Source organism: Spermophilus citellus (assembly GCF_964194105.1).
Source record: "Spermophilus citellus genome assembly, chromosome: 5".
Lineage (NCBI taxonomy): Eukaryota > Metazoa > Chordata > Mammalia > Rodentia > Sciuridae > Spermophilus > Spermophilus citellus.
Genome location: NC_138186.1, coordinates 123,956,793 through 123,982,033, shown reverse-complemented (window position 1 = coordinate 123,982,033; position 25,241 = coordinate 123,956,793). Strand labels below are relative to the sequence as shown.

At 34.0% G+C, this 25,241-nt stretch overlaps 2 long non-coding RNA genes across 2 annotated transcripts; one reads left to right on the top strand and one right to left on the bottom strand.

Moving 5' to 3' along the window:
• LOC308650306 lies at positions 1-24,008 on the top strand. The gene is made up of 5 exons (XR_014022315.1): positions 1-332; positions 1,390-1,469; positions 3,626-3,738; positions 6,332-6,399; positions 22,451-24,008. It is a non-coding gene; the product is annotated as an uncharacterized lncRNA (long non-coding RNA).
• LOC308650307 lies at positions 22,699-24,977 on the bottom strand. Its single transcript, XR_014022316.1, has 2 exons — positions 23,100-24,977; positions 22,699-23,017 (listed from the first exon to the last, which is right to left on the bottom strand). It is a non-coding gene; the product is annotated as an uncharacterized lncRNA (long non-coding RNA).
• Between the last annotated feature and the right edge of the window lie 264 nt (positions 24,978-25,241).

Below are 25,241 nucleotides of genomic sequence, written 5' to 3'. Positions count from 1 at the left end.
GTTGATAACACAGAGTTCTGCCAAAAAAATTGGATTTATTCCCTGTCATCTTCTCAAAAAGGACTGGAGTTTAATGTGTGGGAGTCTGAACACAGTAGAGAGTGTTAAAGATAACATATGTTTGCATAATTATCATCTTGTCACAGAAATCTGAAGAAAATAAGATTAAACTTATTTCCTTGTGAGATTCTGCAGATATTTATCCAGCTCTACTCTACTCTTCTAGTGGAAATGGATACTGCATCCTGAAGGGGACTCAAAAACACTCCAAACCCAGATGACATCAGCAACAGAACTGTATTACCTTCCACTTGTGATGCTCATGCTACAGGGCAAGTTACCTAACTCCCTCTCACAAATGTCCTCTTTCTTTTGCCTTTAGCCCAGTCTATCATAAAAGCATATTCTGCATTAAAAATTGAAACTTCATTTCAGAAATGGGTATATGTGCTGAAGCAGAGATTTTCGCCCCCTACTTTCCTTTCTCTCTTTCTTTCTTTCTTTAAGGAACATTCTTGTCCTCCAGATGTAGCCAACCAGAGTCACATTTCCCATCATTTCTAGCAATGCTGTGTGGTCATGTGATGGGTTCCTTGCTAACAATATTTGAGTAGGAGCAACATGCGTCAGTTCAACCTTCCCACTTGAAAAGAAAAAAGAAAAGAAAAGAATACCTTCATTTTCCCATATATCACAGCCTAGAAGGAAAGATGGCTGTGAGCCAATGTCCTCCTGGCCTTTGAAGTTCATCTAGGGAATAGCTGAGTAACAATAGATTTAGAAACTGGGGTATTGAAGGACTCAGCCATCTCCCCCAGGTGTGTTATACTGGGTATCTATTCCATTTGAGCCACTATGTTTTGGTGTCTTTGTCATAACATCATGCCTGTATCTCAAAAATACAATTATTCAAATTGGGACTTTGTTCATGTGAAAATAAAATGAACAAATAATTAAAAAAAAAAGAACTTCCTGCACCTCATTCCAAACATTTTTTAATGTGTTGAAATGCTGCTGGTGAGAGCCTTACCAAGGTATGTGGCAAAAGAATATGATGGGACTAGTGTTTCTTCTCTTTCTGAACAAAGAAAAGCTGCTTTGTGATGTGTGTCTTGAGCCACCAGGCCTAAACAAATTCGCAGTATTTAGGCTGCTGTCCTTGGGCTCCATGGCATTTGTTTTTCATCATTTCATGACCTCATTGGAGTTGTTTGAAGCTTTTTTCATGCTTTCTTGCACTGAATCTTATTTCTGCCTGTTTGATTATCACCACAGAACATGCATTTGTGTGTCTGTTTATTATCTGTTCTCTGCATGTCTGACCAAGGACAATCAAGCAATGAAAGTATTATTTTACTAATATTTACCAGATTTCTTGACATTTTATAGATCTTCTGAAGTTCTCCCATTAGAATAATGCTCAGCATACAATACCTACTGTGACAACGTGTTTGCAGGTGTTACCCGAGGTGCTGTAACTCAGTTATATATGTTTCCATCACTGATGTAAGCTTTGTTGATAATATTCTACAACCTGGATTAATTACAAACAAGAAGATCATTCTTCTCTTTTAGTCTTTAATTCCCTTATTTAAAAAAAAAAGATAAAAATTAAAGTTTCAATAAAATAATGGGCAATTTGAGAGGGAGGGTCAATAAAGGGAGGTTGGATAACAGGCACCAAAAGACATAGATAAAAATTCTGGTGTCCCATAGCCCAAGGAATGACTATAGTTCACAACAACCTAATACATTTATTTTATGAAGATCTAGAAGAAAGGAGCTTCATGGTTCAAACATAAAGAAGTGATGAGGAGAAGGAATGCTAATTACCCTGATGTGATCAGTGTGCATTACTAAATACATGTATTGAAACATCATACTGAACCACATTAACATATAAAATTAATAAATGTCAGTCAATCAATAAAATATATATGAAAATAATGTCCAACTGCATCAACAATGTTTAACATTATATCTATGATTTCTAATCCTTAGATCTGGGAAAAATGACTTTCATCTTTGGTCTCACAAATTAGAGTATTTTCAAAGGGAGATGAATTTTAAAGATGATCTGATAGAGCAGTTATGAAATTGTGCTTCTGGTGCTCTACAACTCCGCAGAAGTAGCTTAGGGTATTGCCGGCAGTGGGATGGAGGGCGGAGCTTGAATGGGAAGAGCAAGTCTCCTCATCCTGCTTCAAGGGTAGAAGCTTTTCTTACATCTTTTAATATGTTAAGTTTCAGTCTGAGATTTCATTTTTAAAAGGGGCCTCTTAATAAATGTTTGAAAAGCATTGATATAGTCCAAAGCAGATGAGAGAATTAGCTCAAGAATGTAAGATTTACAGAAGATCAGAGAGAGCTGACTGGTGGTGAAGCTCAGATGAGATGCTGGTCTTCTGACATCTGGTCCAGAATTTTTATGCCTAAAATACAGAAATTTATTAATAAAATGTAGGCACCCAACCACACCAGAGTTAAACTGACATAGCTGCTCGTAGGTGCACATGTGACTGTAAGAGCATCAATATCAACTTCAAATTTCTAATATCCATTTAGCTTATATTTTAGAATAGTGCTAAATATATTAATACCCTATTTCTGAGCCCAGTAATTAAGATGCTAATGTTAGTATTTTTCCATTGTTTAAAAAGCAACATTTTTATTAGAAAGATATTTATGATGTGACATAAAGAACAGGACATCAAGTTGGGAAATGATTCAAATAGCACCCTGCAACCAAAGAAATAGCTTTGGGTCCTCACCTCACCTTGACAGAACTCAAGTTTCTTAGCTTTTGGTGAAGTTAGTCTGTACAATTTATGAGGTTTCTTTAGCTTGGAAAATCTCAATTTGATTTTCCAAGTGAATTCTGTTTATCATTACATCAAAGAATAAAATATATAACTACTCATCTGTATCTCTCTGTGTGATTTATGTATGCATTAGCATATGCCTGCTAATGAGTGAAATCTTGGGCTTCTCATTTTATAGTTCTAGTTTATGTTTTCCCACTTTTTAGACTAAACAGTTACTTATATACAGTGAATTCACATCTTAAGTATACGGTTCTGTGAATTTCGACAGTTTTGTTATCATAAATATCAACGTATGTAACAGTTCTATCATTCCCCAAAGTTCCCTTGTGCCCCTGTATAGTTGATCACATCACATTTCTTTTCCCGGGCAACAGTTGCTCTGTTTTCTGTCACTGTAGTTACACCACTGGAAGGTTTTGTATTTTAAATCTTGAGCCTGCTTATTTTCTTTCTTTTTTTTTTCTAGGATTCTGAAAGTTGAATAATATACACTGAGCCAAATCTGATAGTTGCCTTATATAAGTTATCTTATTTAATTTCAATATCACCTTTATAATGCAAGTGCCCCTGAACCAATTTTATTTATGAGAAAACTGAGACTCATAACAAGAAGCCGTTTTTTAGGTTCCTGCAGCTAGTTTAATGAGGGAGCTCAGCATCTTAATGTCCATTGCACTATTGGTCCTGGTTCAACCCAATTCCCTGATTTCTATTATGTAAGACAAAATAAATATCTACTTGTTAGAGCCCCTGTTAGCTTTAATTTTCTATTAAGTGAAATCATTTTCTATTAAATGTAGTCTCATTTCTTTGGAGTTCTACTTTTTGCATCACCCTCTTCTCAGAACCTGAACTACTGACCTCTACCATGACCGTCTCTAAGCCAGGGAGAGATCATAGATTGTGCCCACAGGTAATGGTGTATTCTCAAATTCACACTTTTAAAAAATCCATGCAAACTCTTTTCAATTAGTTCCAATCCCAGAGGACAAAAATGATATTTATCAGAGAATTTGGAGACCCTAATGTTCAACATTCATGTGGATTTCAAATTTACCAATGACACCCTGTTCTTCAATTCAATTTGTGCTACATAGGATTTTCAAAAACTACTTAGTCCTGCTTTAGTGCACACATCAAAGATCCATTTTACACTATACTCACATTTACAACAGTAGATTTGCTTTATAAATTCAACTCTGAAGTACACACATAAAAAGACAGTCTATTTCAATCATAAATGCAAGGTCCAGAGGCCAAGTCTGCATATATTTTTATGAAAGATATTGGAAAAGCACAATTAATGCATCAACCACTAGGTAAATAGTACCTAAGCAAGCTACTTGTATGAATACCTTAAAAATTAAGTGTCAATTTTTAAGTGTTAGAACCACTAACTTGGGAAGGAAAAATAATGTTATCTGATATTATTAGATGATAACATTATTTATCTCATGGAAATAGAGAGGAGGTCATACTATGCATATTTCTGAGAAATGGATTTCTCTGCATTTAGTATAGAAAAAATATTGCATTTTGTGTGTGTGTGTGTGTGTGTGACCAGTAGCTTTGTTTTTAGCTTATAACCTTTTCGACTGTTGAACCTGGTTATATTTTCCTCTTTTTTTGACTCCTAAAACTTGGGGACATATTTATGAGACCCTTTTAGAAAGCCCGTATCAATCATTCCAGAGGCCAGCTTTTCTTCCTCAATCTTATTTTCCTTTTTCTTCTTTGAAGTTATTTTAAATCTTTAATGTTTTTAAATATAGATATTACTGAACTGTTTCTGATGCCAATTTGGAACAATGTCAGTTCCAATTTAATTAACTAGCACATTATGCTAATATTTGGCATGTTTAATTATCCATTAAGACACCAAATATAATACAAATATTAATATGGAGTGAGAATGATAATTATATTACCTTCTTATCTCTGAGATCAGTAAGCATAGGGCATTGCAATTAATCAGGTTTATTATTTTAAATATGTTTGTAAAGACTTTGGGCAAAAGATGCATAAATTCTGCTTAACTCAGAGAAAAATAAAGACATAAGAAAGAAATAATGCCAAAGGTTCATAAAACCAAAAATCTGATATTATGCATTTACTTCAAACTAACACATTAGTTGTTCATCAGCAGGATGAAAGTTAATCAGTTTTATTACTTTAAAAGCGTAGATATACTTAACTATAGCCATATCAATGTGATTTGGTTGGCTCAATTTCTTATTTTAGATGAACTCAAATTAAGAGCCAATACATCTGCTATAATATCAGTGTGGATATATGAATCTATATAACAATATTTTAAATGAATAAAATAACAAATCAAAATTCTTAGTTTGGGGAGAGTTTTCACTGATAATACAGAAGAAAAAAGAAGGAAAATATTTAACATATTTTTAAGAATTATTTGCCTTTATTAGGTCCCTAAGCAATTTTACTCCAAATCTTTCTAATTTATGTAAAGACTTTCTTTTTTTTTTAATTTTAATATTTTATTTTTTAGTTATTGGCGGACACAACATTTTTGTTTGTATGTGGTGCTGAGGATCAAACCCGGGCCGCACGCATGCCAGGTGAGCACGCTACCGCTGAGCCACATCTCCAGCCCCAAGACTTTCAATATTATTAGATAGTTTAACTGAAATGCTAATTTTCAAATGCCTCTTCTTTCCAAAAGGCATTTGGTTTAAATAAACATCATCACCCTAAGTATGATGAAATTTCATAGTTTCCAAGAACAGTTCACAATATGGGACATTTTAAATCCTTTGTGTTTTTAAATGTAGATAATACTGAATTGTGTCTGATACTATTTTTGGAGCCAGAATCCAAACCTAAAATAGGCATGATTCTGTCTCTAAGAATCAAATTAATGATAGAAAAAGGGAAAGAGAGGCTCACTTTCTGAATATTATGCTAAACATATTCATAAACTATCATATACATTATCTGGGCTTAGAGGCTATTCAGGGATTTCTGTAAAAAGTGCCTGAAAATAATTCTGGTGAGAATTAAAATCTACTAAGTCTCTCCTTCTATGTGTCTCAGAAACTATACTAGACACTTTTTTAAAATTATTTCATTTATTACTCAAAATAGACTTGGAGCTACTTTTACTACTACCACCATTTTACACATGAGGAAATCAAAGTGCAGAGAAAAGGTAATTTACTCAAGTTATACAGCTAGCAAGTCACTGGGCCAGAATCCAACCCTAAAATTGACACATGGGCTGGAATTCTCTACGACTAGTTATGCTGGTATCCCATGAATACATGAGATGTTCATAAGTGGAATCACGCCACCAGCTAAGACCTATCTCACCAGCCAACAACAACTCCAAGCCAAGGTACTTCTAAATAATCCCAGGATTCTATCCTTCAGAAAACCATTCTCTCTGTTTTTGTTTAGCTAACATGTAGTAGACATTTTGTAATCCTTTACCTACCCTCTTCTCTTCCCCTACTTAAATAGTTTCTGATTTAAATTTACAGATTCATGTGACTCTGATGAAGCTGATGCCACCTTCATAATCAAGAATGGAATGCAGGACATAAGATCAGTCTGTTCAATGCATTGCTATCTTTTGATCATAAGATTGTCACAAAGAGGATCAAATGACAAAATCAGAAAGACTCAGGAGTTATAGTCAGAATATGGAATGTAGACTCTTTTTCATATTAGATATGAACAAGAACATGAACTGGCATGCATTTAGTAATCTTACAGATAATGGTAACACCACAGAATGCAGAGCTAAGAAATGGGAAAAAACTGAGGCATTTAATAGTCCACTGGCACAAACTTCATCTGTCATTGGCTTTTCAGTTATGTGAACAAAACAATTTTGTATATTGTTTAAATAAGTTTGTTAGGTTTCTATTATTACAACTGAATTCACCTGAATTAATATATAGGGAATTGGACCTGTAAGGTGGCTAGGTCTCAGAAGGATATTTAAAGAATTGAGATATATAACATATCTCAAATTTGCCAAGGACTGGCAAGATTACAATGTTTTCTACATCATTGACTCCCTCAGTGCAGTCAGCTGCCTATAAAACTATTTTTAAAGCTAAATTTCTTATTGTCTGCTATCTTGCAAAGGATATTTCCATATCTTATAGCATTCTCACCTCATAACAATGCTATGAGATAGGTATTATTCCAGCTTTATAGCTAAAAAAGCTGAGGTGATTTTCCCAAGATAATAAATCTATCAAGTATCTGAGAATAAGGATTTAAAACCAAATCTTCTGAATCAAATCCTTTTTTATTTCTGCTACCCCAAGCAAAACTGGATTTCACCTACACATAAAACTGAATGATGGACCTTAGTTCTCTAAGGTAACTGGAAACCATGGCAGGTGCCATCATTGTATCAGCACTTTGTAATGTTTCCTGGGAACACAACACATAAATGATGCTTTTAAAAGAAACATGTACTGAAATCTCTATCCTACCTTTAATACCTACTAAAAGCCTTAGATCCTACCCTTGAATGACCTAAGTGGACCCTGTCTGGTTTCATCCACAGTTATACTCTCACCAGTGGATTCTTCATACACATAAAAGCCTCTTTGACAATCCGTGTTTTTGCTAGTCCCTTCCATAAAATAGAAATATCTCAAATTTCCAAATAAGAATGATACTAACAATTTTAAAATAACATTTTATGCACATCAAAATGAATGATATAGGTATTATTACAATGATTGAGATGTAGGGAAGGAGATGAAGGTTTACAGAAAGTAAATGAGTTTCCCAAGGTCACCCAATATGTCAGAATCTAAAGACTGTGCTTTTAAATCTCTCTACTATAATTACACACTTTGTTATTATTGCCCAAGCAACAATTCATTAGAACTTTGTCCTACAAGAACTGGCATTCTGTTCTCTCACTGCCTAGATCAGCATTCTTATTGTAAGATCACACTAACTAGTTTCTACTGTTCTTATTCTCTGCCAAACCAAAATTTACTTTTTTTCCTCGTCACTATGATGAGATTTGTAACAGGTGATAACAGATAATTACATTAATTAGCCACCACTAATGGGTAGAAATTTATTGTGCAACAACTTTAAAGAACATATTTTTACAAATATACATAGATGTTACAACACATTAACACATTAATTATAAAGTTATTATGGGACATAATACATGCTAGAAAATTAAATATGTTAGTGGGGCTGGAGGCAATAGGAGTCAGGAAAAGGCCAGTATTTTAAGTAAACTGCATTCTGGTGTTTGTAAAAACTGTGGCATGAGCCTTTATGTAAGTCAGTTCTAGCTATTGCCCATTCATCACTAGTTATAAGAATAACTCAAGTAGAATTGTAAAGACAAAAAAACTTTAGCTTACCGTGCCTTCCCCCCCAAAATATAAAGTATTGTCATAGGATTTGCATGGGCCTAATCTAAGAGCTCAGTTGTCTGCCTGCACTTCATTACACCACATACCTGCAAAAAATAAACAACTTTGTGATCTTTTACAGGTTTACTGATTTTGTGAGAAAGCAGGATTAAGTGAAAGATATTTCTAAGATTAAATATTTAGAATTAATGGTCTGTAAAATCTCAAGTTCTATACTATAGAATGATATTGCAAATCACTTTTTAGATTTCTTCTGCTTTTGCAAAATTTTTATTTAGTCCATAATATTTTAGTGTTCTGTCCCTATATCCTAAAAACATTTTGACCCCTCAGAGGCAGTCTCTTCATTTCTGTCACAGCTTTTCAAATTACTAAGCTGAGAACATATCCTGTAGCTATGGGACATAGATCCCCAGGAAAATGGAAGAAAAGCAAAATTCATTCCGTTTAATTTTAGTGTAATGCTTTAGTCATTTTCGGTCTGTAGCCTTGATTTTCATTGGCTTTTTAATGAGATTTGTATCCTTGCCCATTCTTTTTGCTAAAGCTTATTTTTATGAAAATGCTAGTAATGCTAGTATTCAGCAGGCCATTCCTGTAGATAGACACAGCATCACCAAGAAGGGGCACTGTCTAATCCTTGAAGTAGAGGACAGTTTCCATCAATAGATGACTTATACCCAGATCAAATTCAGGCAAAAGGTGCTGAAAGAGTTCCAGAAAGCCTAATTTTAGACATCACAATAGGCATGATGCTATTGTTTGCAAATTCTGCAAATTATTCCGTATAGTTGGGCAATTTTACAAGTCAAAATACCCTTCAAAAATTCACTGTGAAATATATGCCTTCTTGTACACTCCACTGAACTGAATTTTAGGATTTTCTGAGGTCTTACCCATTGTATAATACTTGTTTGAAACCTATGACATCAAGTTTGTCCAGAGGATTTAAACTCTTAAGAGTCAGGGAAGCATAATTTTCAGACAGAGATCAAGCAATAAAACTGGCACTCTGTATCATTCAAAAAGACAGTCAGGTATTATATTTGATAATGCCTCTAAGGTTACTTGGGTTTATTTGGAGCCATCTCTATCATGTCCAGGACTTGTTTCGAAAAGTGTGAATTATTTACCTGCTTGCTCTAAGGTGTTCAGAAACCTGTTCTTAAAATGTCTTCTTTCCCTAAAACCTAGTAATACCTTTTGATTCTTTAGATTTTTATTATACCATGGACAAGGAGAGATATTTTGAGGGAAATAGATGTCTAAGCCATGGTTTAATACTGATGGTGCTGCCTCCCACTTCTCTCAACCCCATTTCTCTCCCCACCACTGCTACCATCCTCATCCAAATGACCAGGATTGTTCACTCATACTTTGCAGTATTTTTATAACTGAACCCCTTTCTTCTAATTACATCCACTTTTCACTCTGAAAGTGAATTTAAGATAAGAGTTGTGTCACGTTGTGTATGCTCTCTGTGAAGGCATTTCCCTAGCTTTTCATTTTCCTTAGGATAAGGTAAGAGTAAACCTGAATACATAATGAAGCCTAAGAGTGTCAAGCTCTGCCTACATTCCATCATCGATTTCTCTTGTTTTTCTGATCTTTCTGCTCCCCATATTCACTATGTTCTTTTTCCTATAGGACTTTGAAATACTGATCTAAATTATTATCAACACTTTCACCCCATTTCTAGAATCCCTGCAACACCTATTGACTCACTTCCACTCATCCCACAAAGTCAGCTTTAACTCTGCCTCCCCAGAGTCTTTCCATGACCACTGTCCTCATCCATTCTCATTGTACCTTGCACCTCACCTTTCATAATATTCTTAACAGTTGAAATGATTTATTATCTTTATTTCTTGCTATTCTGTAAGTTTTGTGACATGAGGGACTGTACTTATACCATTCTGAGCATCATGTATTCCCAATGCTTAGTACATAAAGAATATAATAGCTTTTGAAGGAATAAATGAAGGTGATATAACTCTTTGATTTCTACTAAGAAAACTTGCCAAATCCCAATTTGAGTTCCTACTCACTTGTCAGTGTTCTCAGGCAGACTCAAATTTTATTGAATTCGAAAGTCTCAATGTCCCATTTTTAAGAGAAAATAAAATGCAAAAATCAAGAGTATTTTGAAGTCAGTTATGTGCTCTTCCTAGAGAAAAATGCATCCAAATACCTGTGAATATTTATTCTTATGAATGTGTGCTTATTGCTTATAAGAATAGTTAGAAAAAGTAAAATCATGTCTCTGTGCACACGTGTGCACATACATACACACACATAGAGGTAGTTAAAAATGCCTGCATGTTAAAAGCATATAGGTTACCAATCCTGACTTGTCTCACTTGAAGTTTGAGATGGACTTAATGAACTTTCTTGCTTCGAATATGAAAAGGGATGAAAAGTAACTTTACAGTAGAGAAATCTGAAAGACACTATATTACTTCAGCCTTGTGGTCAATGACAGTGTCAATAGTGACAAAGAAAAAAGAAACAGCAGACTCAAAATGCAGTCACTCAAACTAATCTTCCACACCACAAAACTGAAACCTAAACTGTTAATCTGCGAAATCTGATTTTTCAAGAAATGAGAGAGATTTAACTTTCTTAGAATCAAAAGAGAGATGATAACCAAACCCCATTAAGACAAGATTTCATTGACATCCCTAAAAGGAAAATAATCTTGAAACAACCAATTCACTATTTGATGATCCTTTCTGCTTTCTCCTGTAGGTAAAATTAACCCACTCTTTCTCGCTCATTGGAACTCCTTTCTGTTTTGTACACTGGATGTTATTCCATTGATGAATCACTACTAAAAAACAATTAGATCTTTGAAACTAAAATTGTTGATATTTTGTTCTGTAACAATATTGATCTCATACTTATAGTGTGTTTTGCCTGATGTAACATAGATTGTCATTTCACCTCTGTGGTCTTTTCACCCAAAAGCCTTTAATCCCTGTCTAATCATGAGAAAATATCAGAAAGCCCTAAATTGAGGGACATTCTCCAAAATCCCTGATCATGTCACTCAAAACTATGAAGCTCATGAAAAATAAGGAAATATTTCACAGACCTAAAGATAATCAGGAGATATAATGAAGTGCAATTTCTATTCAAGTGTAAATTCTGGAATAGAAGAAAGGCATTCATAGGAAAACTAGTTAAATGTGAAAAAAAATCTTGAGTTTAGTTAATGGAGTTTTTTAATGTATTAATGTTGGTTTCTTAGTTGTGACAAATACAGCATGATTAAAATAAAATATTAAGAATAGGGGAAACTAAATAATAAACATATGATGGTTCTCTATACTACTTTTGTTACTTTTCTGCAAAATAAATTTATTCCAAAGTTAAAAGCTTAGTAAAATCAATTTTGAAAATACAAAGAAATTATTAATCGTAAAGATAATTAAGCAAAATAAAATGCAGCTAATTATAGTTTCATTTCATCTTCATTTAATCAAAATATTGAAGATTTTATTAAAGTATAAAATTTTCTGCCATATTACCTACATTATGAATTATTAATTTGGTTGTTACTTTTGAAGAAGGATCTACATATTCCTGACAGCTCTGGAGAAGCAGTAACTTCAGGTTTGGTTCATAAGCAAAAGGATGAATCAGTAAATATTGTCCATATGTGACTAGGTAACCTGACTTTTAGAGAATTCATCAACATGATCAGACTTACAGGGACACCTCATCACTTACCTATCGAATATTCTACATCATATCCTGTTATTGTAAAAGAAGCATGCCGTAGAATCTGCTCCATCTCTTGATTATATAAAACAAAGTCTGTTCACACTACTAAGTCAGGACTACCTAACTACAGAGGCCAAACATCTGCTCTGTTGTACTGCCTGCTTATTAAGCCAAAAAGGATTTAAGGCCACTTGTCCACGTAGATAGGAATGACGAAATTCTAGTAGCAATTCTTCTAAAAAAAAAGAGAAAAAAAAGTTCAAACAAAGCCAAGAAGACAATAATAAATGAAAGTTATTTATTCATTTTTTTTCCAAACGCCTTTACTTACAGTCTATGAGCTACCTAAGCCATGGAAATATCTGGCTTTAAATATTGTTTTTGGTTTTTTTGTTTGTTTTTTTTTTTTTTGATGCTGCTCTTTTAAAAAGAAAACAACAACAAAAGAATTGTTTGAAACAACTTCAAAACCACAAAGAAAATGTGTTTCAATTTAAAGGTCTGTGTCAATTTAATTTTGGTAACCAAATGGCAAGCCTGAATTAGAACTCAGAGTTCTGGACTTCTTGTTCAGTGCGCTTGTCCTTGGGGGACTTCTAGAACTCACAGAAACAGTAACAGTCATACAAGCACAGCTAAGGAAAAGGAGTTCATTTAGAAAGGCTTATCAAAGAGGAAAATGTCCTTTATTTTCATCAACTCAGGATTCTAGCAAACTTTTCTGCCAGCTTATATGTTTTTACCATTATTATTCCTTTCAATTGAACTTATTGCATCTCCCATCAGTAAAACCTCTGGGCAAGTCTACAGGGTTGTGAAATCAAGACCAATTCCTGCTGCTAAAGTTTACAATTTAAAAAAAAAATGCCACAAAGGCCTAGGATTTATCTATTACAAAAACCTCAAGTGAAGGGTTCATTTCAGAAAAAGAAGAAATGGTCATGGGAAGGAGATAAGTATAAGGTCTACACTATTAAAACCATAGGTTTCTTTTCCAGAATACTATTGACAGATACTCAGGATCATACTTTTGCAGAAGTGCATTATGCCTTTTGGAAGAAAATGCTATAATCTTCAGCTCACTGAATTTTTCAAGGCAAGGTCTGAATCTCAGAGCTTCCATAATCATGGATAGCATGGACCATTAGAAATGACAAGGTCCCTAGGAGTCTGGTCTTCTATTTTCTATTTACATACCCAAAGAGACCTGTCCAAGTCACTTTCCATGCTGCAAAACTTAGAAGTGTTACTGAAGGGATGCTTCTTCTAGAAACATTTCTGGTAAGTTTAAAGAAACAGATAAATATGCAGCTAGCAATGGGTGTGTAGCAAACATCATCTGTCCACAGAATCTGTCCACAAAACCCATATACACTGACCTACCCAATTCATTGCCATATTCAAATAGAAAACTGTTTGTAGATTTCTTTGCACAGAGCTGACTACACAATGAAAACTCAGTAAATCTTGGCTATTATTTGATTACTGTTAGTTTTTCATGATGCCTGCTCTTACATTAATGTTTGAAAGAACATCTTCATAAAATCACAGGTAGAAACAATTAAGCTTGATCTATCAGTTTGTAGGTGAAACTAACACATGCCAAAGATTTATTTTGCTATTTATTAAGGGAATAAAAGAATATAAGAAGATTTCACAACTGTTCTTCCTGATTCATTTCAGTGTTTAACAATGCTGTCAGGAAATATTTCAATTATTCTAACCTAACCAGCTCATATTGCTGTTTATTTCCTCATGTTCTGGCTTGAATGCAGATAGAAAACAGATGGTCACTACCCTTTGCATAATCCTAATAATAGTGTTTTGTAGGTTCAAAGATTCACTAAATCTTTCCTTGATTATTTTTTCATTACAACAAATAAGTTTAGTTCATTAAACACGACCAGTAGCACTATGTTTCAATATAACAAACAAGAGCTAAATATGAAGGAAAAACATATCCATCATTATTAATATGCACAAAATATTCTCAAATTTGGCTGTTTTGAGCAAACATACATTATACAACAGAAACATAGCAAATAATTTATTTGCAGATTATTTTTGAAAAGCTTTCTGTGAACTAAACACAAAATAAAATTAAGAATTTCCTTTTAGTGTGTGTCTCCCAGAATTTTTATAAGTGCAAATTGCTTACTAAATGTATTTTAACTAATATATAAAAACTTTAAAAGTGTACATATTAATGAGCTGCCGCGTGATGTTTCAGTACAGGTATACATAGTGTAATGTTTAAATCAGGTTGAACATATTTACCATTTCATTTGTTAAATAACATGAAAACATTTAAAATCCTTTCTTCTAGCTTTTGAAAATACACAGTACATTATTCTATAGTTGTCCTCAGTACCCCATGGAGATGGTTCCAGGACTTCCTGCAGATACCAATATTTTCAGATGGTCAAGTAGCTTATGTAAAGTGGATATTTGCATATAAATTACACACAACTTATCATACACTCTAAATCATATCTAGATTATTATAATACTAAATATGATATAAATACTATATAATAGTTGTTATTCTTTGTTATCGAGGAAATAATGACCCAAAAATCTGCAATATTTCTGTATAGAACATTTCTTTTCAAACATTTTGATCTAAAGGTGGTTGAGTCTACAGATGTGGAACTCACAGATAGATAACACACACATGGAGAACCAACTCTAGTAGAATAACTTCTGCAGAAAGGCAAATTGATAGGATATTTTAAAATTCATGTTCAGCTTAGAACTGAATAGTTTTAAAATCCATTTACCTAGGCTAATATATACAGAACAAGTTATAGAGAATTGAACCTTCTAAAAACAAAAAAAAAAAATTTGAATAAAAAATGCATATCATCAAAGAAGCCTTGATAAAATTGATAAGAAAAGTAAACATTTGTTAATTCTGACGACAAGATGTAGGAGTATGTCAAGGACTGAGTAGATGAAATCAGAAAAATGTACAATAGTTAGAGCATGTTTGAATACATCCCAAAAGTGAAAGAAAGCTTTCTGGTTTCAAAAGGACAATTTGTTTATCTGCATCTTCAAAGATTAAATTTTGTCATTTTGGTTTTTCTGACATTTTATTGTGTTTCTCTATTTACTGTGTGCTTATTTTGTACTAAATTTGTTGCTGACAGTCATTCTCTCAAGCATGCCTTCTATCTTTTTGGTGCTTACAAAAACTTCTAGCAACTGTTAAGCTTAAAAAAAACTGTTCCATTATTAAAATCAAATTCTACCACTGTTAACCAATTCTTTATTTTAAAAATTACTAGAATTTAATCTATAATGTGTGAATGGCTTTTTGTCTCTCTCATGCTCTGAGATGAAGTGTTTATTTTACAAACCTGATCTAATTTTCATAGGCATGAACAAACCTATACACAGGACTGAGAGTCATATATTTTCCTAAACTGTTTTTCTACAGATTTTTGTTCATCCAAATTCAACGTGCATGTTCCTAGGAAATAGTCTCAATTTTTAGTATATTCATTTTCAGGAAAACTTAATCCACTCATTTATCTCCATGCAGTGAATCATAGTACAAAATAACACAAAAAGCAATTTTTAGTTTATTTAAATGACAGTGAACTAAATTTCTATAAAAAATGTATTTTCTCCATCTATATATGTCCATCTTACATGTGTATGAGATTTGTAATAGATGTGCCATAATATAACTTGCCTACTTCTTTTTTCTAATTCATGTATATTCTGCTCTTCAACTTATTTTATAGTCACACTTCATAAAAGTAGAGCTTCTATTTATCTGTGCAAATAGGTAAACTATGTATACATAAAAATCTTATTTTATTTTAAAGATTTTAAAATAAACATTAAGGAATTTTTCTTTTAACTCTAAAATTGTCCTAGACTCTTCAACTGAATGTTTTCATGACTTTCATATTTCTTTAGTTTAAATAGGATGGTTATACATTTTAAAAATATTTTGCAGTTAGTAGTTTATAACTCTTTAAAATTTGAAATTAGTTGTTTAAGCTGTCTGTCCCCTGAAAAACTATATATTCCTTGGGCATGGAAACCATATGTCTCTTGTTCCTTAGTACATTGTTTACATGAAATAGGCACTGGACTATTTATTGAATGAAAGAATTAGTTAATGGAATTCAAGTTTCCTATGTGCTATTAAAATTGAGAATTATATCTTGTGGCTCTAAGAAATGGCCCATAGAACGTTTGATTGTTGTTACTAAACCCAATTCCTTTGGATCATGGATACTCATTATTTTCAGCTCTGTTACTGACCACAATGCTGGTAGAAATAAAGTGAAGGTATCTTTCTCTGGTTTATTAAACACTTTTATAAAACAGAGAAACTGACTATCCTAATAGTCTCTTTTATTTAAAACAATTAAAAATGGTTAAATGGAAGTTCTATAAAACAAAATTATTCCATTTACAATGCTACTATAAGATGATTTTTCAGTGTTAATCATATCCCTAGAGATGTTTTGTAAAAACACTACTTCACTAAGTCAACAGAAAGCAGATGTTTCTTTTGTCCTTATATGTCAGAATTGTAAAAGCATCCAACAATATCAATTGTGTTCACTTTATGGTCATTGTGTCCATAACAGTATAAAGTTAATTGTAGGGTAAATACCTGGAGCTCATTAGCTTTCATCTTCCTTTTAGGAACAATTATGTAAAGAAATGAGTTTCCACAAATAAGTGCTTTGGATTCATTTCATCTCTAATTTGGCCTCAGTAAACATAAATATTTACTTGAATGTGCCAATTTTGAATACTGTGTCCTGTTTTCAAAAAAAAAAAATATATATATATATATATATTTATTTATTGGATTCTGGTCCTCTGAAAATTTTTTAAAAATAAAATAAAAACAGACATCAGAAACCTGCATGCTATAGCAATGCCAAAACTTATCTGAATAGTATTCCTAGAACAACCCCTGGAGGATCAGATCCATAAAAATTTCTCTCTGTTTCTTTAAAGTAAAACCATGCTGGGAAATTTCCCAGTGTTTAGGGCCTGGAGAGCTAATGTTCTAATTCTTTTAAAATGTATTAATTGAAACATCCTTTTTCATCAATACCAATTATTCAATCCAAAGAATGGTATTCAAAACAAGAAGTTATCTTAATAATAGCCATCTGAATGTTTCTACGTATTTAACATAAAAATATGAAGCAGCCAAGATATTTAAGTAAACTTACTCAAAGGACAATAGGAGTATGTATGACTTTTTTCTTTGACAACTCTAATAAAGCCTTCAGGAGCAAGGCAACCCGTGCCATCAGTGGCTTCAATTTGTCTAAAACACAGCAAAGGGCTTCACTGGTCTCTCTGGTGAATGATTTGACAAAATAAAACTTTCGATTTGAACCATATTACATGGTATATTAGGCAGAAAATGCCAGAAGCAGAAGGCAATCATTGGATTTGAGATCTGTGAAGCAAATTTACTGGAACTGTTAGTAAATTTGCTGGATCATTTCTTTTGGAATTCTACATATATCACGCAGGTCACTGTATTTAGGAAAAAGTGTGTAACTGCCTGTATGACAGAAATGTCAAAGAATAACAGAATGCTCTTGAATATGACTTTTGTTGAGAATGTCCTGAGTTTAGTTCAGCGTTTTCTTTCAGATCCAGGCAAATACAATTCAATCCCTATTCAAATAAAAGGCATGGAATAGGTTTTCAAAACCAATAATAGAAAATTGCTTTTGGAAAGCCAATGGAAAATACACCTCCATTTGTGTACCGCCACCACAGATTGTGGTCCTACATCTTATTTCAGTCTGTTCTCCAGGCGAGTGTACAGTAAGAGCAAAGTGCTCAATAACAGAAAGTTGCTGCCATCTACCGGTGTCAGGGTAGTTTAGCCTAAATATTTAAAGATCTTTCTGAAATCAAAGAACAAAGAACTCCCAGAGTAAACAGATTTAATGTATCAGTCTACATTCCCTAAAAGAGAGAATTCCTGGTTTCTTATAATCTTCCAAATAATATCAGGTTTCTGCACATCAGTCAGAGATTATATTTTAAAGTAGGATACACATAACTTTTTAAAGAGTATATTGAAACATAGATTTTAGTAAATTAGTTTTTTATATCAAGTAATACCTAAATAGTAAAAAATATCTCTGATGACCTTATCTATGTTTCCACAGCAGTCTTAAATATTATCTAATTTTAAATATATAACCATGTAATTAATAACCTATAATTTACTATTAATTACAGTGCAGCAAAATGATTAGCAACTCAGAATCTGATTTCAGAGGAATCGTTTTCAAATTCTGGCCACACCACACGCTGGTGGTATGACATTGAACTTGACATCAAGATGCCTCGGTTTTTTCATCATAGAATGGAGAGAATACACATTGCATAAGAGTATTGTGAGGCTTAAGTAAGAATACATCAGGGAGCTAATAACTTAGCTCATTGAGTTAGCCTTATAATAATAAATGTCATCATTGTAAAATTCAAACATGCCAAATTAAAGAATAACATTTTATTATACCTGTGTATGTAAATTTTCATGTAGATATATGCATATAATTATGTACATGTGTATATGTATACATATACTCAGGTATTGTATATTCACATATGTCAATCTTGTAGAAAAAAAAAGAGAAAGTACTTATCCCAATGATGCACAAACCTGATTGAGCATTGGAATCACTTTAGGAATTCTTAAAAATCATAGATACTACAACTTTACTCCCAGAGATTGTGATGTTAATGACTATTTTTTTTCACACCCTAAATGAGTCAAATGTGTGACCAAAGCTGAAACCAATGTTATGTATTCAGTTGTATATTAATTATATAACAAAACTAATATATGCATGAATTATTTCAACTATAGGCAAGAGTTTGAAATTTATTATGATATTCATCAACTATAGGACTTTTATTATGCCTTCAGATTCCCTTCCAAATACATCTCTGTTAAAACATTCATAAAATGGACCATGTCTTTAGTTGTCAGCAGACTTTACCAATGAATTTTTTTAAAAAAAACATATTTATACTTACTAGCAACACCAGTATAGATTCTGTAATTGAAGTACAAATGAACATTTCCCTTGTTAGTTTATGATTTGAAAACCTGGGAATTTTTGAACCTCGTTTTTCAGAAAGTTACTCTGGCCAAATTTTGATTGAAACAGGAATAGGAACTAAAGAAAACTTGTATATTTGTAATCTGATAATATGCCAGATAAGAAAAGTATAAAGAAAAAAGTTATTATAGTCAAAGTGATCAGAATTTTACATTTATGTAAGTATATTTTGAATTTTTAAATCACTAGGTAATGTTTACAGAGATTGTGTCTTATCTTGATTAAGTGGTAAAGAGTCAATACAAATGTGTATTAATTTTAAAAATGCACTTAGATATATAGACAAGTCTCTATTAATTGCCTCACACCACAACAATTACTCAGAATGTAAAAGTTTTATTATGCATTCTAACTGCAATCTGAGTTAGTTCTAACAATTTTAGCATGGTTAAACAAATGCTCTCAATTAACAGTATGAATATGCAAACAGTGGCAAGTTAATATCTTTCTATAGCAACCTTAATTTTAAAATGGAAATCTTTAGCAAATGGTTTTCTACTTATAGAGCATTGCTCAGCTAAAATATATTGGCAGATTTTTAAAGTCTAAACAAATAATTTTCTGTTCGTTTCCATAGTATCTAACTTCATGTGGTCTATGTACTCTGGTTGACATATGATTCAAACAAGAAATTATAACAATGAAACTGTTTCACTCAAAGTAAAAGCATACAAAGAGGGGAGGAAGAATAGGCTTTTTAAATATAAGCAAACTATAAAACAAAGCATTTTATTAAAATTACTTAACCAAATTTTATGTGAATTTAATGTACTAAACATACATTTGGTCACACATACAAGCAAGAGTTATAAGTACCATAAGTTGTCAGTACTAGAGATCAAGACTATATTATAAACTATTATAAGGTTATAGTATAAACTAAAGGATAGAAATTTTCCCTGAATAATAATTTTAAAGACCTCTCTCTATTCTTTATAAGCTTATTGCCACAAAATAAAAAAAGATAAAATCATTAAGTACTTACTCAAAATGAGTAAGTCTTAAAAGCACTAAATGACTAATAAAACCATAATAAAAATGAAATAGTTACCAATTAACTGTCTCTGTATGTAAATCCAATGATGGAATAGATTAGATAGAATTATACTGGTGTTAAAATAATAGAGATTTAGGGATATGAAATGCTAAAGATTATCTACCCTGAATATCTCAATATTTTAAAGTTAAATTTGCTTTTTGAGAAATAACGATTGGCTGATAATTGACTAAATGTACTGGAAATTTATCATGTGCTAACTCTTCTATGTATTCTGAGCTTCCTTCTGAAGTAGCTAGTGCTATTTCTCAGCTTTTGAGAGGAGAGACACGAAAAACAAAGAGGTTAAATAACTTATTGCCCAGCCTGGCCAGATTCAAACCCAAGCAGCTGGCCTCAAACCTACACTGGCATTCACTAAAATGTACAGCAAACATAACCAAAGATATGCCCTTTTTCAATATTTAATTTTTAAAAATAGGTTTTAATTTCTTTAAGTCCTTTATAGTATTTTTTAAACAATTACACAAACCCAAGGTTTTGATACTTTTTCTCATTTTCCAAACTGAAAACCATGACTTTTGTCCAACTTTCCCATTTTAGAGATTCACACTTTTAAGAATATTTCTATTCACACTTTTAAGAATATGTTGAGTGATGAACCAAATACAATTTTTTTCTTTAGTGACATTTTCAAAAATAACTATGAAATTGAATAAAATATATTAAATTTGATAAAAAATGGGAAGATATCTGGCAATTCAAAAGGGAGAGACTACCTGAAGGCTTCCCAGTAGACGCAGAGCACTAAATGGAATTCTAAAGAATGAATTGAATTTTGATAAACGTATAGTTAATGAAAAAGAGGTGCCAATTTGAAGAGAATTATGAGAGCAAGGACAGAGATAAGTAGGTGCTTGATAAGCCAGAAAGGAGAGGAGTCCCAGTTGCCAGAAGCAAAAAGTACATAAATGCACATCAGTAGAAATATTGTTGAAAATAGATGAAGGAGGTTCTGAAAAACTAGGTGATTCTATAAATAAAGATACTTGAGCTGGAGGAGAGTGATAAGACAGCATTGTACAAAATAGTTTGGTGTGTTAATAAGAACTGGAAAAAATGGAAGTGGAAATTGAGCACATTGAAGAAATTAACAGCATGTTATGCAAATAGAAATGACAATTTGAGGAAGAAATGAGATATAAGTGTTTCAGGTACACTGAGTCCTTGTATCAAGATGACTGAGAAGACAAAAATAAGGACATCCACAAAAATATTAAACCCAGATATGGAAAGTAGACCATAATTTCATCTTGAAATTAGACATCAGAATAATCATGGAAAGAGACATCTTTAAAATGTTGCATTGAAATTTGAGAGCAAATCCAGCTTTAAAGTCACAAATGCTGGTGCTGTTTACATGGTGATTACAGATTCTGTTAAAAGATCAGGTGCAAGTATATCAACACACATCAGCACACGTAACGTAGAGTGAGAAGAATAATGAATTCTAAAAGTCCCTGGAAAACATCAACAGTGAGAGGGACTAGGACAAAGAGAAGAAATTAAAAAGATAAAATTAGTCATCAAAGACAAAGGAAACTCAGACAAATTGCAATTATGAAATTACAAGTGAGGAGAGTTTAGAAAGAGAATGTACTGGACCATATCAAAATTTACATGTAGGTCAAAGGTAGGGATGCCTGAGGAAGTCCCTAGAATTAGCTAATTAATAGTTATTGACATACTTAAGGAAATGTTTGTGGTAAGCAGAACAAGATGTGCTTATCTACATCCTTGGAACTTGTGAATGTTACCTCATATGACAAAGCAACTTTACAGATGTGATTTAATTAAGAATTTCAACATTCAAAAATGACCTTGAATTATCCTTAGTATAATCACAGTGTCCTCACAAGTGAAAGAGGAAGGCAGAAATGAGAAGAGGAGATTCGATGATGTAAACAAAGTTTGGAGTGTTGTGATTACTGGCTGGGGCATCAGCCAAGGAATGCAGGTCATCTCTAAAAGCTGGTAAGGCAAGGAAATAGTCTCATTCTTGGAACCTCCAAAAGGAACCAGTGCTGCCAAATCTTGATTTTAGCCCCACATGAACCATTTCAGACCTATGACCTGCAGGACTGTAAGATATTTATTATCTTAAATAAATAATCGGCTTTTAAACTCCTAATCTGTGGTAATTTGATACACTAGACATAAGAAACTGACATAACATTTCAGTTAAGGAGTAAAATAAGTTCTTACTCTTCACATGAATACTTGAAGAGTTGTGGAGTTAAGAACTCTGAGGTTGAATTTCAACTATACAAGTTACTTTACTATTCATGTTTCAATTTCCTTCTCTAGAAATCAAAGTTAATAATCCTAGAGCCTAAACATGGATGTGCACCTGAGGAACTTCCAGACCCGGGGGCCTAAACATGGACGCCTGAGGAACTTCCAGATCCTAGAGTCTCAACATGGATGTGCACCAAAGGAACTTCTGGATCCAGGGGCCTAAACATGCATGTGAACCTGAGGAACTTCTGGATGCTACAGTCTAAACATGGAGGACTGAGAACTTCCAGATCCAGGGGCTTAAACATGGACATGCACCTGACGAACTTCCAGATCCTGGGGCTTAAACATGGGTGTGCGCCTGAGGAACTTCCAGATCCGGGGGCCTAAACATGGATGCCTGAAGCACTTCTGGATCCAGGGGCTTAAACATGGACATGAGCCTGAGGAACTTCTGGATGCTGCAGCCTAAACATGGACGCCAGAGGCACTTCCGGATCTGAGGGCCCAAAGATGGACGTGCACCTGAGGAACTTCCTGATCGGGGCCCTAAACATGAATGCCTGAGGAACTTCCGGATCCTAGAGTCTCAACATGGATGTGCAACTAAGGAACTTCCGGATCCGGGGGCCTAAACATGGACATCTGAGGAACTTCCGGATCCTGGGGCCTAAACATGGACGTGCACCTTTGGAACTTCCGGATCTGGGGGCCTAAACATGGACACAGAGGAACTTCCTGATCTGACGGCCTAAACATGGATGTGTCCCTGGAACTTCTGGGTCCTTGTGCCTATAAAGGGCAGGGTGTGACTCTCAGAAGGGACATGGCCCATGAAGAGGAGCTGAGTATGGGGCCTATTGGGGGGCAGACTGAGCTGTTGCACCCTGAACGTAAATGTGACGGTGGCCTCACTTCCCGGCCTTCCCCTGGGTGTCAGTTCCTCCCCTTCCAGGCGGTGCCGGGGAGGAAGTGAGACCAGACGTGGAGGCCAGGCTCTGAGGAGGCATACGTCTTTCTCCTCACTTAGCCAGGTACCTGGCCTGGCTGGGGACAGGGTCATCTTGTGACACTGGCTGCCTCCTGCATCCCTACCCCATGTCCTCAGGGACCACAAGCGGAGACGGTCGTTGACATGATTCTGCCCTGGCCACTGACTCTCAGCCCCAGGGTCTGCCCAGGGAGAGCGCTGTCTCCCAGAGGGTCAGGGGGCCGCTGTGACCTGCTGCTCCTTACCCACCATCATCCTGGGCGAGCACAGGTCAGGACACCAGACGCTACTGAGAGTGACATCTCCTGGATGAGCGGCTGGGGACTTTGCCTCTGTTCCCAGGCCTCAGACACCAGATCCCTCCCAGAGACAGAAAATAACCTCACATTGCCCAAGACTTATTTTTAAGCTTTAGATTCTGAAGTTTTCCTGCTGCCATCTTCTTTGTGAAGCCAGTTTTTCAACAGAGACAATATTCCTGGGGTGTAGAGGGGGAATCAACATGAAGTCAATCAAACCAAGCTGAAACATCTGGTCCTCCAAGAGAAATCTGGATTGGAGGGAGAACAGCCATTCTCAACTGGCAAAATAGTGAAGATTCCTTGTCCTTATTTTGTGTAAACAAAATAAATACTCTGATGTTAACTCATCGAATTATTTTTGATGACTGCTTGGCTCATAGGAAAACTGATTCTGTTTTATGGAATAAAGTGTTACCTGATTTTAAAATTTAAAATGAAGCCAATAAAAAATAGAGTCTTTTCCTTAAAAAAAAAAAAAAAGAAAGAAAGAAATCAAAGTTAATAATAGTGTCTACCCCACAGAGGAGTTGAGAGTATTTAATGAGATAATTCATGTAAAATAAGATAAGTATCACCCACATAGCAAGGGCCCAATCTGTGTTAATTATTGTTATGTATGTGACAACAGAGTGCCCTACACAGTGAGGAGATAGGACAATGAGAACTATAGAAAGCTGAGACCTCTGAAGTACAATGGTTTCAAGGTCACATGTCTACTTTGAACTGATCTAAGACATAATCTCAGTTATCTTGGCCCCTGGTCTAAAAATGTTTTCATACTGCATACCATTATTTGTGCTAGAGACTGCAAACTGTCTCCTTCACTTTAGTCATAGAAACCTTGCATTTTTTCTTGGCAAAGAGCCACACAATGAGACACTCCCTTTCACATCCTCCTTACTGGTAGACTTTCCCATGTGTCTACATTGTGATCAATGAGATGTGAATGAAATTGGAATATGCCACTTGGGGGCCAACTCTCAAAAGAAAGCTGTTGGGTCTCTACTTTCTCCTCCTTAAAGGTTAGTATAGGCAAGGTTTGGGGGAACCAGTTCCAGCCACATAAGAGAAAAGATATCATCCTAGGAGATCATGGGCAAACAAAAAATATGAAAGGAAGCCACTCCTCATAACCTGACTGAACAAGCCTAGCCCCTGCCTGGAATTATCCACCTATCTCTGGATGATTATACGAGAGGCAATCAGCATCTTTTTTGTCTCAACCACTTAATCTATCTTCTCTCTGTATACTGTTCTTATAAGAAATTTAACAAAATGAAAAAGGAAAAGGAAGTATCAAAAAATAGGGAAAATCTACAGATTCACATGGATAAACTTGATTTTTAACCTAAGAAAATATAGAATTTTTTACTGAAGTATAAAAAATATTAATAATAACGTTATTTGTAAGCATATTATTTTCAAAGCCCTAGGCTAATTTTTTGGATGGATTGTCTCATACAAGCTCTACTATATTTGCATAAGAAAGGATCCGAAGTATCTTTATTTTCAGGTATCAATACTGAGACTGGATTGTATTAATTATATTTCTACACAAGTAGAAAGTGACAAAGTT